Source organism: Diplotaxodon limnothrissa, linkage group LG6 (genome assembly GCF_057381915.1).
Source record: "Diplotaxodon limnothrissa isolate DT_005_m linkage group LG6, D_limnothrissa_male_GT1.1, whole genome shotgun sequence".
Lineage (NCBI taxonomy): Eukaryota > Metazoa > Chordata > Actinopteri > Cichliformes > Cichlidae > Diplotaxodon > Diplotaxodon limnothrissa.
The window spans coordinates 22,555,610-22,573,898 of NC_140601.1; the positions used below are offsets into that span (position 1 = coordinate 22,555,610).

The following is an 18,289-nucleotide window of genomic DNA, read 5'->3' on the forward strand; positions in this document are numbered from 1 at the left end:
GAGCACAAATAAAATGAAGCTGCATTTCTCTCATGAAAGGGAAGTATCCCCTCAAAAAGCCTCAAATTCTGGATGGGCTGCCATCATTCCAGCAACAATCAGCCACCATGACTAAGTCAGGCAAAACCAAGAATGCATAAAGAATATCTAACACAGGGTAGCTCGAGTTCATAAATTTAAAACAATACCCCACCCACATTTCTCTGAGCATAAGACTTGCTGAGGCTACCGAGGAGGTAACGAGGAGAAAGAAAAATTAGTGACCTGAACGTCAAAACCTTAGCATTTCAAAATCTTAGACTTTATCCTCGCTTTTATTATGATCACTACAGAAATAGAGCCCAGCTTTACAGTGTTGGCTACAATGTGAATAATGGAGCAATAAAGTCATTTATTTTAGCGATGCCTTATCTTGTATTGTTTAAGTATTGTTTAGTCTTTTGATCCTAAGGTGCTTTGGGTCTGCATAAAACTCAGAATTGCTTTTATTCATCATCTAAGCTTTAAATAGCTCTGATGTAATTAAATGTGACTCTGTGGTATAAATGACCAGTGTTGAGTTACAGCAAAGAGCAAAGATGCACTTTTCAGTCACTCCAAACCAGTCTGACACTGGGATAGAGTGACATGTCAAGTGGAAAACTGATAGGGAATGCTGAGTTACGGACGAGCTTCCTGTATTTCATTGATATCTGGATGGTTCTATTCTTAGTTTCTCTCTGCTTCTTTACTTTTTATTTAGTTTTTGAGGTGTTGTTTACAAAGCTAACTGCATCAGCGTTTTGTGATATCCCGATCTATATCTGGATTGGAAGCATAGTCAAATTCTTTTTTAAATGCCATCTGACTCTGAGTGAAACATAAACAAAAACACTTGAATCTAAGTCTCATTTCTCGAGGGGAGATGTGTTCATTTATTTGGAAAAAATAAACCATGTATGGCACACAGAACTATTTGTCTGACAATGTCGCCATTATATCTTTGAAAATTTCACTATTATCAAAGGTTGCTGCTACATCTGGTACTTCAGATTAAGTTAATCAACTTTATACAGGAAAAACACCCCATATTCCTTCATCTCACTTGTGCAGTGGTTATTATGCTGACATTCATATCATATATTAGAGCTGTAAAATGAGAGGCAAGCAATGCAACAAAGCCCTATACAGTGAAGGTCTCAACATGAAAAGATGCAAAGAAGAAAATAACATGAATGGAAATTGAGAACATTCCCCGAGGACTCCAGTGAATTGTTATTCCACACATGGTGTCAGGTTGCAATTATCACTGGGAGTTGGGAATAGGCAGAGCAGAAATAGCAACAAATGCTGGGCTGACAAAGGCTGGGAGGATTTCAAGGTAATTGGCAATGGCTAAAGTCATCTTCCAGAAACTCACAAATGTGACTGATAGTCCCTAGTCCCTTAGTGAGTTTCAGTGTTACACTTTTCTTCCCCCCTTTTACCTAATAATCACTTACTCTGTTGTACTGCTTTGCTTCAAAGCCCAAAACCATCGTGTAAGTGAAAAATCTTTAGACAAGTGCGCACAATTATAAATAAATATTAATTAAAAAGTATTAGAACACAATCAAAAACTGCAAACTTAAAATCATCCAGATACAGTATTTGTTTCATCAGGAAATTCAAAAAGCTACCAGAACACAGAGGAGATTTGGTGTCTTTCTGGTACTGCATTCAGGATCAGAGTGATATGTCAAAATCTTTAAAAGTTTCACACTTCCTTGAAGAAGAATCTTGGCATCATGCTTGGTAAAATGTTTCCTTTAATTCTATGTGAATGTACCATTGCATTTGACAGTATATCAAGACCGGAGGGAACCTTATATTTGCCTCACTCACAGCGAGGCTATCGGTTTGACCCCACTTTAGGGCATGAACCAGAGACAGGGCACATGCCACATCAGCCTTTGTCAAGTGTGCCTTCCAGAACTTTCCAGTATTTGATGGCAACTGCTTTTTCAGAGATAGACGTTCAACAAAGTCCTGAAGATACCACTGAAATGCCTCTAGATGCCACATTATAGTTCAAGGGTTGTGTAGTTGATTGTTATGGTGTTTGACAAAGCTCTACCCACAGTGGCCCATGAGGGACATTAGTCATAACCCACTCTGTGATCGATTACCCTAATGAAGTGTGTCTGACTCAGAAAAAGTTCCTTATATTGTCCCACAGTGGATGCCAACTAAAACAGCTTGATAAAGACTGTGATATGTAACAGTCGCTGGCACACTTACAGTAACGCTACAAATTGTCAGCTACTACAAAAATTAGTACATGAATGTGAAGGAATTTCCATATTATACCCATACAGCAATACTTTTTCACCGTCCCCATCTGTTTAAGAAATTCTACATTCCAATATGGAAACTCTTGATTTCTTGGCTAGTTCAATAGGTATCCAATAACATTTCGTCAGTCGTGTAGCTTCTGCATGATGTAGTCCAACAGACTTTTGACACCTTCATTTGAAAGACAGTTGCACAATGTTCATACACTTTTTGTCAAATTTCCTATGTTTACACTTCAGGTTCATGTACATGCGTGGCATGTTAAGTGGAAATACTTTAGGTTTCCATTAGAAAGGCCAAGAGACCACTGTAACATCTGGTCACTAAATGGTAAATGGCCTGTATTTGTATAGCGCTTTACTAGTCCCTAAGGATCCCAAAGCGCTAGGGAAACAGGTGTATTCCCTGCCCACCTTGCAAGTGTTTGTTAGCTGTCGCTGGGTAAAATCTGGAAAACCCTCCTCGTGATTGCTTTGGTTATTAGCATATTGTCACAATTGCCTATAATTTGCATGGAAGACACCAACATATATACAAAGAATGAGTACTAAGGAAACTTGAGAAAATCTGACACAAACCAGAAAGGGGAATGTTTGCAATCAAAGTAAAAGCTGTTCCTTAAATCTGAAACTAATTTAATTCAAAAGGCAGCGCTTTTACTTTGAAGGTGAATGGTTGAGTTTGCATTAAACTCTTAACAGTTTCAGTACCAGTTAGTGAATAGCCAGGGAGTGTTTGCAGACTTCTGATATCTGCTAGCAATAAAAGCAATTATGTCAGCAAGTGTCACCCCTATGTGTTATCTTGAATGATCTCCAAGTCTGAGTGACTGGGGCAACTTCCAACAACAACTTATAACCTCTTTTTCTTTTTTTTTCCTAGACGAGGGACTGGTGGTTACCAGGAGGTCGCCAACCAGCCTCACTGCCTGTGGCCTTACATACATATTACATTGTTTGATTGCCATCTTGGTTAAGTACCAGAAATATGATTTCATGTTGTCACTGGAAGTTAGCTAGCAAATTTAGTAATATATGCAGTCCACAACAAAATCATTACACCATTACTGAATATGAGGGTTGAGTCGCAGCTGCACAAACAGCTAAATAATAATGGTTAATATACCAAAATGCTTTTTTATTGTTTCTGTAATGGTTAATCTACCACTATGTGCAGTCTTTAATCAAAATGATATGTTTAATGCTTAAATATAATTACGTTGTTATCCATGAATATTCAGATTTACAGTTTTATGAAAAAAAGCAGAAAAATATGGTAACGTAGGTTATTAGTTTTGATTAAGGTGATAAATTACAGTTATTCACTTACACTACTGAATAGAAAAATTGTTTTAGTGGTTGAATTTTATGCTTGATTATCTCCTGCCTTCTGAAAAAATTCCAATGTACCGGCTTAAATTAGGATATAAAAATATGTGAATTCAGTATTTTATTAGCCCAATAACTAAGAATATAAGTTCCAAATTTGACCAGGTTCTTCACAGATTTTTGAGGTATTTGTATTTTCTTGTTTTTATGACAGGTAAATGTCATAATGGTAAACGGCCTGTATTTGTATTGCGCTTTACTAGTCCCTAAGGACCCCAAAGCGCTTTACACATCCAGTCATCCACCCATTCACACACACATTCACACAGTGGTGATGGTAAGCTACATTGTAGCCACAGCCACCCTGGGGCGCACTGACTGAGGTAGTCTAATAATTTTTTAAGCACTGTATATGTGTTAGATTACAGATTTCACAGTTTATAAATACTCATGCTTGCTTTGCCAGCAAGCACACAATCAAAGCTAAACGTTTATTGCTTTAGTTATATTGTCAGAAAATATTAAACACATTTTGTTCAGTTTAAGACAACACTTCTATACCTGTTCAAATTTAAGTACACAGTGTATTTAGAAAAGAAAGAAGGCACAGAAGCACACTAATTAGTTCACAGCCTATGACCGTGCAAACAGACAGTTCTGACATGAGTAAAGAGGCAAAAAAAAGTTGAACCCTGATCATGTGTATTTGGCTGAATATTATTTCAACATGATTTGATATTCTTTAGTAAGCTAAACTTTATAGTGCTGAATCTTTTAAAAAAAGAAAAGAAAATAGACCTTAGTAGAGTTAAAATGTCTAACAAGATGCATCTGCTGTACTGTTGTGCAAAGAGACGATGGAAAAACATCTGAGGAAAAGTATCATATAGCTTGAAGATACGAGAGAGAAGAAAATGCAAATCCAAGTTAAAGCATTTCATCGCAGTTGATAGAGGAACGGCTACAGAGTTGTATAACCGAGAGGATTAACATTTTTTGTTTTAGCAGTCAATCTGGACAAAGTCATTTTTTGATTAAAATGTGAAAAGCATTAATCAAATAACGACAAGATAAAACCGCAGCTTTGGTATTTTATAGAAGATTGATTCCAGATTTGAAAGCTCAACTACCTGAAAGTCACTTATTTAAATTCAACCAGTATTTTCTCATCAAACAACTCACTTTTATAAAACTGCCTTTTAAACTCATAATGTGAAAAATTAATTCTTATGCATAATTATCATGCAGGTAATCAGATCAAAACACAGTAAAAAAAGAATAATTTGGAACATGCATCTGTGTGTAATTATGTTCAATCAAAAATGATCAGTTCTAACTGAAATTTAATCAAACACTGCGGCGCACAACTGCAGCCAACTGAATCACCAAATAGTGCTCATTCTGTTGGAGGCAACTCTTTCATTATAACTAAAATCACAAGTTGTGGGTACTTTTTTGTCTTGTAAAGTATTATTAAAACATTTTGAAAAGCTAAATACATATTTACAGAGCCAAAAAGTAGCTGTATTGGTTCCCCGTATTAACGTGGTACACAGAAACATACAGTATATTCAACTATTTTTCATGAAATTGTCATAGAGTGAGTATTTTAACCATTTTGCTATGATATGGCCACTTAAGTACAAATTACTTGAAGCGTTATTGGACTTAGCAATTAGTAAACCTCTGATTTTTGTTTCTTTTTTACAAAGATTCATTCATATCACATAGTGCATACTAAAAATATTTCACTTTTTGAGAGGATGAGTCTCCCCATGATCCTTGGGTACAATATGTTGTTAAGCTGAGTGGAATTTTTCCTTTTCGGTGCAATCACACTTTGCTTTGGATCATAACGTAGCCTAATTTACTCTAAAGGGGAAATATGCAACTTAATAGACCTTAAAAATAAAATATTAAAGCATCTTTTAATAACCAAGGTATGACAATCAAAGTAAAAACAGTGTAGTGACAAAGAAAACCATTTAAATTGCTGTTAAAGGAACAGTGTTTGTATGAACCATTAAGCTTGCTTTGTCCATTCTGGTTAGATTTTCACAATGAAACCTGTATGGAGCACATGCACGTGTTTGTTAAAGCTTGGACAAGACTGGAATTACTGTAAACACTGCTCAAAACTACAACAAAAACTAGTGCAAAATGGTAGAAATTCAGAATATTCAGACAACAATCTGAATCTATTCTCCATTTGTCTTGAATACATGAATATTCTGAGCCATGATGTTTACTTGGAAATACAATGAAAGAAGCCAAAAATGATTCAGGGAAAGAGGAAGTAAAATTTACTACTTTCCCACACACATTTAGACGCAAGCTATTTCTCTGTGGTCAAGACATCTTGATTAATGATTGTACGCGCATCCCGCTGGTTTAATTGTGTCAAGTAAGTTTGAATATTACCAGCTACACCTGAGGGGGAATATCAAGGTTCTGCATATAATCAACTTGATTAGGGAAAAGAAATAACTTTCAGTATGATCAACATTTTTACATAATATTAACAAATTTATTTCTCTGTGGGCAATCCGCCCTTAAAATATGCCTGAAACTCATATTCAAATGCATGTTTTCTGAATGTTTATATCATTCAAGCTGTCAACTTTCCATCTTTGGTAACTCTACGCCTGACTCATTGCAAGTGTAATTTGTTCCCCCGGGTTTGCACTACTTGATATCTCATTGGTTTTCTGTTTGCTGCCTTCACAGATTTGCATAAAAAAGTGATGCCTCAATTCACCGCAGTTCCAGTCTGCTATTCCTGGCTTACACATATCTGCCATGGCATGTCTGGAGACAGAAGTACAAAAGTAACTCCATCCATTGTTAGCATCAAGGTAACGTTACTATGACAACCTCCGAAACACCGCATCATAAAACGGTATGACTAAAGCTTTTTTCTTTTCTTTTTTCAGGCACATTCAAGTATCGACTGAAGGTCTTTGGACAAACAAAAACCCATATGAGTCGCTTAACAGGTCCAAAAATAAAAATAAAATAAAAAATACAAACACTAAAGCGTTGTCCTCTATTATGATCTTCGGCTGTGGCGCTCTTGATTCTTGGACTCTGGGTACAGCATGTATTCAAAACTCAGTTAAATTGTAAGTGTGTGTCTGAATGTTTATTAAAGTAGCAGATGCACACAGACAGAGTCATAAATCATACAGTAAGGTAACATAAGAAAGCCAACGAGGATGCTCCCCTGGCTGGGCGATGGTAGCTGGAGCAGTGCCAAGGCTCTCTTGAAGTGGCCTGTGATTGTGGAACTACAGTAAGCTGTGGGGGGAAGCTGACAGTTTCTAATACTTCAATTTATCTGTGATGCTCGGGAATATTGAACCGTTCTCCTTTGACCTTGTGATCTAAAAAACTTTAGAAAAAAAACCTAATTTGTACATCATACTTTTTCTGCCAGAGGAGGGTCATTCGTCTCAAAAAATACATATTGTTTAATTTAATTAACCATTACCCTTTTAAGTGTTAAAGTCATTAAGGCCAGTGAGCAAACGACATGTCAAATGAAGCTTTTAGAGGAAGCTCAAGCAGTCAGACAATTATCGTTCTAATTTCCTAATCACCCCAGGTCTCTGCCTCTCAGTTATTATCCAAAGAACTCACTAGGTTATGTTAATAAGGCTGTCTGTCAAACAGTGATCATCCTGGCTGAAGGGTATTTAACTACCTAACCTGTTGCATCTCTTTGCTGTCACTTAAATGCATGCCCACCGCACAGCCACATGTGTCAAAAACCAAACTGTAGCGCCCCAGAGTTATGTCTGGAACAGCTTAAATTCACAAGGCTGCACTTAGACAAACAGATTTCATCCACAGGTTGCATATTAACACATATTGAGTTAATACTCTTACTGTGAACTAACTTACTACCTGTTTCATTTGTAGTGTTACCTTATAATCTTATAATCTATGACGACCTTATAATCCTTTCTACTTTTACTTTTTCTTCTTCTTTTTTTTAAAATCACTGTCATACTTCCAAGTTGCCAAACAAGCAAGAGCAGGTCTGACAAATGGTTATTTGACAGAAGTGAGTGGTTATTTAAAAGAGGACGAATCCCAGGGGGTCATCAGCAAAGGCACACCTGCCATCTTCCCCTCTAATCTCACTTGATGTGTTTAGGAGATATGTGGAATCAATGTTTCTGGAAGTCATTTTTGTCCCCATTATGCTGGAAGTCCAGTAAATAAGGACATAATTAGATCTTGGTAGGTTACAGACAACCATTTTTGTTCCAAAGATATAAAAAGAAAGATTTTTTTTTAAAAAGAAAGAAAGAAATGGAACTGCTCTCAAAACTGATATTAATATGTGGAAACAGTTCATGCATGATTAATGATGGTGTGATTTCTTTTCCTGCAAAGTTAAAAGCTAATTGGATAATCCATAAACTCTGAATTACTTAAAATTACCTTTTAACTAATTCAGCATGCAAAGGGGTGTCTTCGATTTGCTGATCCTGGCTAGCAGGAGAAATTCACTGCACTTTATTATCATAAAAGGAAACCATTCATTTTAATTGATTAATGGCTTTGTATGCATTTACACACACTATATATTTAACTTTATTACTTTTTATCTTACAGGGCAAATTTTTTTATTTCCAAAAAAACATTCGTATGAGCTTTTTGTTGAACATATACGTGTTAGTAGTTATATCATATGCTGTCATATGTTCAAACCCCCCTCCCTTCAGAATTGCTTTAATTATTTATGGCACAGATTCAGCATGGTGCTGGAAACATTCCTCAGATATTTTGGTCCATATTTAGCTACTGCAGGTCCACGATGTGAATCTCCTGTACCACCACATCACAAAGGCGCTCTACAAGATTGAGATTTGTTGACTGTGAGAGCCTTTTGAGTACAGTGAAGCTCGTTTCAGATTATGTAAGCTTTGTGACATGTCAAATATCCTGCTGGGAGCAGATATTCAATTCAATTCAATTTTGTTTATATAGCGCCAAATCACAACAACAGTCGCCTCAAGGTGCTTTATATTGTACAGTACACTTTAGACCTGTCAGTGAGTACACTGGTCATAAACGGAGAGAAATGGTCAGCAAAAATACTTCCTGTGCTTTAGTGCATAGTTGGCACTAAAGGGCCAAAAGTGTTCCTGGAAATTATCGCCAACACCATCACACCACCAGCAGCCTGACCTGTTTATTCAATGAAGGATGAATTCATGTGATTTACACCAAATTCTGACACTACAATCTGAATGCCGCAGCAGAAATCGAGGCCATGAAATACTCAGATCAGCCCGTTTGGTACCAACAACCATGCAACGTTCAAAGTCTCTTAAATCACCTTATGTCTCCATTCCATGCTCAGTTTGAATGTCAGCAGGTCATCTTGACCATGTCTACTAAATGCATTACCAGAGCAGGTAAATAACAGAAGCCTCGCAAAAAAAAAACCATGATAACGGCTATTCAGTTGACATTGATACCAGTCTTCAGGTTTCACGTCCCTTAGAGAGTCTTATTGTTGAAAGTAGTGATTATGTCTGCTTTCTAACAAAAGCAAACAAAACAAATACCAATAAAGTACAGGGACAACAACTGCACATCAATCAGCCTGCTGCGATTCGCAGAGGCTACAATAGTGCTTGAGGAGCAGAGACGATTAACTGACCTCTAGCCCAGTCTTAGCGAGTCTGTGTTACCCATAATATCTTGTTACAGAGATCTCCCCGTCCAGCTCAGGAGCAATTTCTAAATACCTGTGACAGTGGCCTTCACAGTTTCGCCGTGGCCAAGATGATAGTAAGGGAAAGCGCAGACAGTGCCATGACTGGCAGCCAGGCCTTTCTGTTCACTGAAAGAACAGTGGGAATAGAAAATAACAATGTAGCACTGCATTTTCTGTTATCTCATCATCAGGTGTGGCAAACCTTTTCTCCAGGGGTTCATACCCACCTGTGAAAGCACACCTGAGTGCTCTTCACACATTAACTGTTAACAGTATAACTGTTATGTATAAAGTTGCCTGTTTCCACAGCTATCGTTTCATATACAAGACCTTTATGTTACACACATGGGGTCTGTGTGTTATTTGGATGACATTACCCCCTCAGCCAGGGGGCTTCTGTATGCTGGTATTAACTCTAGCCTCTGACTGTCTGCTCCATAATGAGGGGAGCATTGAAGGAGATTGCATGATCGTGGGTGTAGGAGGACATGGGGTATAATGTTCCCAACCACTAACTGTGCACAGCACATGAAACAAACAGAGTTCTAGTGCACTGATGATGCACACATACGGTACAGGCACTATAGAACACTTGGAATGCAGAGATGGTGGATGACGAGACACCTGTTTCGTGGCTTTGGCCGTGAGACCCTGTGGAGCTGTTGCAGCTGCGAACAGTAATAAGAAAGGTATTGGTACATGTCAGGAAAACTCAAGCAGATCCAATTTTCAAAGACTACAAATTAGCTCCCCTGACTTTGCCAGTGTTAGCAACATGCACCAACTAACAAAACATAAAAGAAATATGCCACAGAGGTTCCGGGAGCTAATTATGTTCATCGTAGCTTACTTAATCCTTATTCATTAACCACTTTACTTCTAGTATCATAATAACTGAGGTATTGCTAAATTGCAGATATTTAACCCTAAAACTTTTGAGTCTGTATACTTTGTTTTGCTCTCTGCTCGTTTAGGTCAGAAAGGGTCACACTGAAAAAGAGGACTATCTTAGTTATCAGCAGGATCTTGAGTAGGCCCTTTCATATGCAGTGTGTCAGACTGAGTGCGCTGTGTTTTAATGAGTTTTAAGATCCAGCGAGGTCTCCAAATTTTCATTGCAAACAGAGGAAATTACCTTACATGCTGCAGACACACAAGGCCAGATTTACTAGGACTGGTAAATTAATGGGAGGTCGGAATGGCAAAAATGTGTTGATGAGTAGGGATGGGAATTGAGAACCGGTTCATGCAGAAAACTGGTTCCCAGTAGTCCAATTCCTCAGGATTTTTAGTCTGCCTGCCGATCGAGCCCGCTTGCCGGTTCTTGCACTCGCGCTGCAATCAGCTGATTCCAGTTCTCATGTCATTGCATCAAAGTAATGTAACCAGTAGCGAATTACTTTTTCCCAGGAGTAATTAAGTACCATACTGCATAACTTTTAAGAAAAGTACTTTATGCAATATGTTTCATAATTACATTTTTGAGAAATGACTCTAACACTAATCACAACAAACATGCACAAACATTTCAACCACAGCATAATAATTTCTTTATTCCTGCTTAGCAATGGCAGTGGCTCTCAAAACAGAGCCAATGAGGATCGATAAGTGATATCGATAATGGAATCGGAATCATTACATTATCATCAATTCCCATCCCCATTGATGAGAGTGGAGAATTCTGCGGGTGATCGACTAATAATACACTGATTTATAAACAAAAAACACGGCTTTGCAATAATGACCAGCATCCTATAAAGAGCAGGGCAAATTAGCAAGCTCAAAAACAAGCAGTCTGGTGAAAGTAAGTGTAGGCTAATAATCAAAAAAAAGTGTAAGAGCAGGTTTTATGGACGTCTTCCTCTCTGAAAACAGTGTGGCAATTAAGACCAATGAGAGGCAGCTGAAGAAGAATCCATATGTAGAAGAAGACAAAGCATTATTTGCCATCAGATCCTCATCCATCTCTGTGTTAATGAAGGTACTGTCACTTTGTCAGGTATCCAAATCCACTTTTCTTCCCAGCAGGTTGTGTGGAGCTGCACTGTCCAGCATCACATGCATTAGGTTAATATCTAAAGGTAAACTGTAACACACATCAGATCTGTCCAACCCGCATTAAGTGCTGCATTTTGATCTATGTTTCAATCTGGTTTGTAATAGATCCGACACCAGAACACACAAGACGTTTTTATTGTGGACCCATCTCTGTGTAGAAATGTGACTAAAAGCCTGAAATGCTCTGAAAACCCATCAGCCCACTGTAAAAAGTGATTTGGCCTTTAAAGCAAGACACACTCTCATATGCGTCTCGTATTAGGATTCTGGCCCTCTCTCCGACACTCAGTTCAATTCATTTAAGTCAAATCAAGTCAATCAAAATACCAGTATTACTGAGGAGCAGAAATATGTGTGGCTGGGCTCTAAACAAGCAGGGTGAGGGCTTAGTGAAGAGCTACGGGACACAGCCAGAGCTTAGGCACAGCTTTGAGCCATCCACCCACGCCAATTATGCACTAGTTCTGATAACTTCTCCCCCTCTTGTTCCAAATAAATGAACACTCCTCGCAGCAACTACAGCAACAGCAACCACGTCGGGGGCAAAACAGAACATGCAATTTTTTTGGCCGTTAAATTCAGAGCAATTTGCAGTAAATCGGTTCTGCAAACCTCAGTGAATCACATTTGATTCATTTACATACTCTCATAGCACCATTTCGCACTTTAAAAGCTAAACTCTCACACAAACATACCTGTGTCTGCACTTTTCCAGTTACAGAATTATTTACTTAATACCAGCACTGGCTTTTTTAACGCTAAAAGAGGGTTGTGGGCTAGCACAGACTGTTAAAAAATCTGGCCCACAATGTGTTTGTATCCAGCGCTGTTGCCACGGCATTATATGACTCTTTATATACCATAAAACCTGTAGTCAAAGAGTAGCAAGGGCATTTAAAGTCAATATAGATTTCACTGTACAACTGTATAGCGTAATTACACTGATGAGCAGCTGAAGGATCAAAGAATCAAGGATCAAGAAACTGTTTTATTTACTACTTATTTACAGATTCATTTATTACCATTCATTCGTGTTAATCTTAGTGTGCCCATGGCAGATTTCTGCCAAGTGAGGTCTTTCGAGGTTGCTGTTTCCACCGTTTCTTTTTTTTTTTCAAAGGTTCTATGAGTGAGAAGCATTAATATGTATTGCACCAGCAGGCAGCTATTTATGTAAAGAGATAATAGTGGAGTAATGATTTCCTAGTCATGGATGTGCTCTAATCCAAGTTTCTGTCTTCAGTGTTTTGGTAAATGTTCCATGTGCATTTGAGTTTTTCTCTTAGAAGCCATTAGCCAGCCCTGCTGCCATGTCTGGCCATCCCATAAAGTGCGAGCATGAAAGTGAAAGCAGGATGGCAGACCAAAGTCTGGAACATTCAAACAATCAGTCAAGTGAACCATTTTTGTTTTTTAGTTTAAAGTTATTTATGTTACCAAATATGTCTGTGCACAGGGAAACAGAGAGCAGAGGAGAATAGCAGAATAAAGGTTTTGTTTCTTTAACTGTTTTTGGAATCTGGTTGTCAGTTTGTCTTGTAGAGTCGGTGCCTTGGCTTGCACTACTGTTCCTACCTGTGCTTCTTTGTTTGGTTTATTTTGCTTGTGAAAGAAGCACATAAACGGCTGTGCACAGACTGAGGAAGTAGGACAAGAGAGGAAGAGAAAGAGACAGAGAGATACCAGACATGGTAATGCTTAAGAATTCAGACTCAAGGTATTTACTAGCAGACCCTGCAGCAGGCTGGCAATCTGGAGCACTAGGACTTCTCCCAGTGGGTTGCTTCACCTGTGAGGTGGCAGTGAGAGAAGGAGCAACAAAGAGAGTTAAATCAAATTTACTGCTTTGATTATTTATCGTACTGGTATGTATCACATCATGGGTCCTGATTTTACCAAATCTGATGTTGTGTTTTATCAGTGACAGCCCAGTCCTGTCACGGGGACCTCCAGGGTAGGAAAAGTTAAAACTAATGGCACACGAGTAACAGCTTTCCTACGTGTCAAAAGAGAATCATACAAGCAGTCACCTGTAGGATGACCTGATAAAAGCAGGCAAAAAACATGAGAAGAGCACAAAACAAGAAACCATACCATAAACCCTTGTGCATGAGAGTAAAGTTGGCTTGCATATGTTCTATAAAACTACAAAGTAAATACTGAAAAAGGACTTTTTGAAATGATCAGCAGTGCGTTTTGTGAAAGAAAGCCTAGAGCACTATCCAAGCAGATGAAAAAGGAAGTAAGTCTGTGCTGCTGAGAGGTCATTTACTGCTGGAGATAAACGTAAACTTGCCCGACGTCCTGAATATTTTGAAATACAGTGGGGCAAAAAAGTATTTAGTCAGCCACCGATTGTGCAAGTTCCCCCACTTAAAATGATGACAGAGGTCAGTAATTTGCACCAGAGGTACACTTCAACTGTGAGAGACAGAATGTGAAAAAAAAATCCATGAATTCACATGGTAGGATTTGTAAAGAATTTATTCGTAAATTAGGGTGGAAAATAAGTATTTGGTCACCTCAAACAAGGAAAATCTCTGGCTCTCACAGACCTGTAACGTCTTCTGTAAGAAGCTTTTCTGTCCCCCACTCGTTACCTGTATGAATGGCACCTGTTTGAACTCATCATCTGTATAAAAGACACCTGTCCACAGCCTCAAACAGTCAGACTCCAAACTCCGCCATGGCCAAGACCAAAGAGCTTTCGAAGGACACCAGGAAAAGTATTGTAGACCTGCACCAGACTGGGAAGAGTGAATCTACAATAGGCAAGCAGCTTGGTGTGAAAAAATCAACTGTGGGAGCAATCATCAGAAAATGGAAGACATACAAGACCACTGATAATCTCCCTCGATCTGGGGCTCCACGCAAGATCTCATCCCGTGGGGTCAAAATGATCATGAGAACGGTGAGCAAAGATCCCAGAACCACACGGGGGGACCTGGTGAATGACCTGCAGAGAGCTGGGACCAAAGTAACAAAGGTCACCATCAGTAACACACTACAACGGCAGGGAATCAAATCCCGCAGTGCCAGACGTGTTCCGCTGCTGAAGCCAGTGCATGTCCAGGCCCGTCTGAAGTTTGCCAGAGAGCACATGGATGATACAGCAGAGGATTGGGAGAATGTCATGTGGTCAGATGAAACCAAAGTAGAACTTTTTGGTATAAACTCAACTCGTCGTGTTTGGAGGAAGAAGAATACTGAGTTGCATCCCAAGAACACCATACCTACTGTGAAGCATGGGGGTGGAAACATCATGCTATGGGGCTGTTTTTCTGCCAAGGGGACAGGACGACTGATCCGTGTTAAGGACAGAATGAATGGGGCCATGTATCGGGAGATTTTGAGCCAAAACCTCCTTCCATCAGTGAGAACTTTGAAGATGAAACGAGGCTGGGTCTTCCAACATGACAATGATCCAAAACACACCGCCCGGGCAACAAAGGAGTGGCTCCGTAAGAAGCATTTGAAAGTCCTGGAGTGGCCTAGCCAGTCTCCAGACCTCAACCCCATAGAAAATCTGTGGCGGGAGTTGGAAGTCCGTGTTGCTCGGCGACAGCCCCAAAACATCACTGCTCTCGAGAAGATCTGCATGGAGGAATGGGCCAAAATACCAGCTACTGTGTGTGCAAACCTGGTAAAGACCTATAGTAAACGTTTGACCTCTGTTATTGCCAACAAAGGTTATGTTACAAAGTATTGAGTTGTATTTTTGTTATTGACCAAATACTTATTTTCCACCCTGATTTACGAATAAATTCTTTACAAATCCTACCATGTGGATTCATGGATTTCTTTTTCACATTCTGTCTCTCACAGTTGAAGTGTACCTCTGGTGCAAATTACTGACCTCTGTCATCATTTTAAGTGGGGGAACTTGCACAATCGGTGGCTGACTAAATACTTTTTTGCCCCACTGTACCAGTCCATTTTGAGGAACAAGTCATCAGTGTGTAAATTATAGTTTGGTAATCATTACACTTTCCAGCAAGAAAGTGATACCAAGCCAAACAAATCTTTTGTTGTTCCTGAAATACATTTGAGAGGTATTTTTTTGCCGGTTTGAACGCCACTGAAAAACTTGGGTGGGATTTATTGAAAGCACTGAAATCAAAGAATAACATTTACTATAGCCATTTAACTGTTTCGGCTTAAAATCCACCAGAAGTCCACCAGAAGCTTATCAGAAACACACAGAAATATTTAACAGCAGTCGTAAAGTTCAGCAAATTATTTTTAAATACTGACTTTGGTCGTTCTATCTGGAGCACCATTACAGCTGTAGTAAACTCAGTCTGCCCTCAAAAGTCAAATACATGTTTATGCATTACATACTTTCTTTTAAATCCATTAAAAGTGGTGATTTACATGTTTGTATCTTCAGCCAGGACCCTTTTGGTTTGTCATTTGATTTCTTGTTTTTTAATGTTTCATTTCTTGTGACATAAATGAACCAAATAATGATAACGATACACACCAGGTTGCAGGTTAAAGGGGTTGCACAGTTTCACAAGAAAAAACAGAAAAATAATTTCTGTTTTGTGACGACTGGCAAAAACACAAAAATACAGGTTTCAAACTGGTGGGAGAATAACACACCTGGATTGTGATGCCGAGCCTCAGAAAAGGATTTTGAGGCCTGTCCAGTTTCCTTTGGAGCGGACATAAATATACATATCTCCCATAATTGAAATCCGCACAGGCACACAGGGACTTGTCTCAATTTGAATATGAATACCCTTTTCTTTTTATTTTCTGCCTTTTCAAATTCTGCCTAGCAAAACGATAACCCCAAACCTCACTCACTGCCAACCCCTTCAATAGAAATTATTTTGCTAGACACTGCCTCTGTCCCTCCCAATAACCCAACCCTCTTCACTTTTTTTTCCCATTTCAAATCAGCTGTGCACAAATCAGCTCTCCATACAATGGCTTGAGGAATCTCACAAAAGCATGCCTTCTCTGAATCTGTTCAAAAACACCACCCTTTCAGCTTGTTCGTGGCCACAAGTGGCCACCTACAGATTAGGTCTGTAATTTTTTATTAATTTTGTTTTGTTGCCATTTTTTTTTTTTTTTGCATAAAGCTTTTAAGTAACTTCAGTTCTTTCCATAAATATAAAATAATTATTACTTTTTTATATTTTAACCCTTTAAACACCAGTTTGTTTGTCCACTGCACCAGCTGGACGACAACCTCAAATCTCGCAATTTTATATAATTGCACTGCTACTGAAATTTCTTGTATTATTAATAGTAGAGTCTGGGGCATGTAATTGATTCACATCAACATTGATTATAATGCATTGTTATTTTAGTGCAGAGAGAGCAAAAACATAAAAAAACCCTTTCAGACTGTTCGTGGCCAAAAATGGCCACCCCTTGTTTACATTTACAAAATGCTATAAAATTATTATATATTAAGAAAAATGTCCAGTTTTTTTTACATGATTTTTTAGACTAGCATCAGGGCTGTTCATCAAAATCAAAATTTCATTAAAATTCTGAAATTTAACCCTTTAAATACCAGTTAGAGCACATAATCATAACAACTTATAAATAGAGAAAATCATAAAATCCCAGTTTTTTTTCTAAATAATACATGCCATCTGATTTATTTGCTAACCATGATGAAGGTTAGATGCATAGCAATAATTAACACCATCAATGACATTTATGCAACATTGTTTTTTTCTGCAGTGGCAGAAAAACATAAAAAACCCCTTTCAGACTGTTCGTGGCCAAAAGTGGCCACCCCTTGTTTACATTTACAAAATGCTATAAAATTATTATATATTAAGAAAAATGTCCAGTTTTTTTTACATGATTTTTTAGATTAGCATCAGGGCTGTTCATCAAAATCAAAATTTCATTAAAATTCTGAAATTTAACCCTTTAAATACCAGTTAGAGCACATAATCATAACAACTCATAAATAGAGAAAATCATAAAATCCCAGTTTTTTTTCTAAATAATACATGCCATCTGATTTATTTGCTAACCATGATGAAGGTTAGATGCATAGCAATAATCTACACCATCAATGACATTTATGCAACATTGTTTTTTTCTGCAGTGGCAGAAAAACATAAAAAACCCCTTTCAGACTGTTCGTGGCCAAAAGTGGCCACCCCTTGTTTACATTTACAAAATGCTATAAAATTATTATATATTAAGAAAAATGTCCAGTTTTTTTTACATGATTTTTTAGACTAGCATCAGGGCTGTTCATCAAAATCAAAATTTCATTAAAATTCTGAAATTTAACCCTTTAAATACCAGTTAGAGCACATAATCATAACAACTCATAAATAGAGAAAATCATAAAATCCCAGTTTTTTTTCTAAATAATACATGCCATCTGATTTATTTGCTAACCATGATGAAGGTTAGATGCATAGCAATAATTTACACCATCAATGACATTTATGCAACATTGTTTTTTTCTGCAGTGGCAGAAAAACATAAAAAACCCCTTTCAGACTGTTCGTGGCCAAAAGTGGCCACCCCTTGTTTACATTTACAAAATGCTATAAAATTATTATATATTAAGAAAAATGTCCAGTTTTTTTTACATGATTTTTTAGATTAGCATCAGGGCTGTTCATCAAAATCAAAATTTCATTAAAATTCTGAAATTTAACCCTTTAAATACCAGTTAGAGCACATAATCATAACAACTCATAAATAGAGAAAATCATAAAATCCCAGTTTTTTTTCTAAATAATACATGCCATCTGATTTATTTGCTAACCATGATGAAGGTTAGATGCATAGCAATAATCTACACCATCAATGACATTTATGCAACATTGTTTTTTTCTGCAGTGGCAGAAAAACATAAAAAACC

At 37.9% G+C, this 18,289-nt stretch overlaps 1 protein-coding gene across 1 annotated transcript in view; it reads right to left on the minus strand.

The window, feature by feature from the left end:
- ctnna2 (catenin (cadherin-associated protein), alpha 2) overlaps nt 1-18,289 on the minus strand; it is a 358,241-nt gene that overhangs the window by 249,563 nt on the left and 90,389 nt on the right. The gene's annotated exons all lie outside the window — the stretch shown is intronic.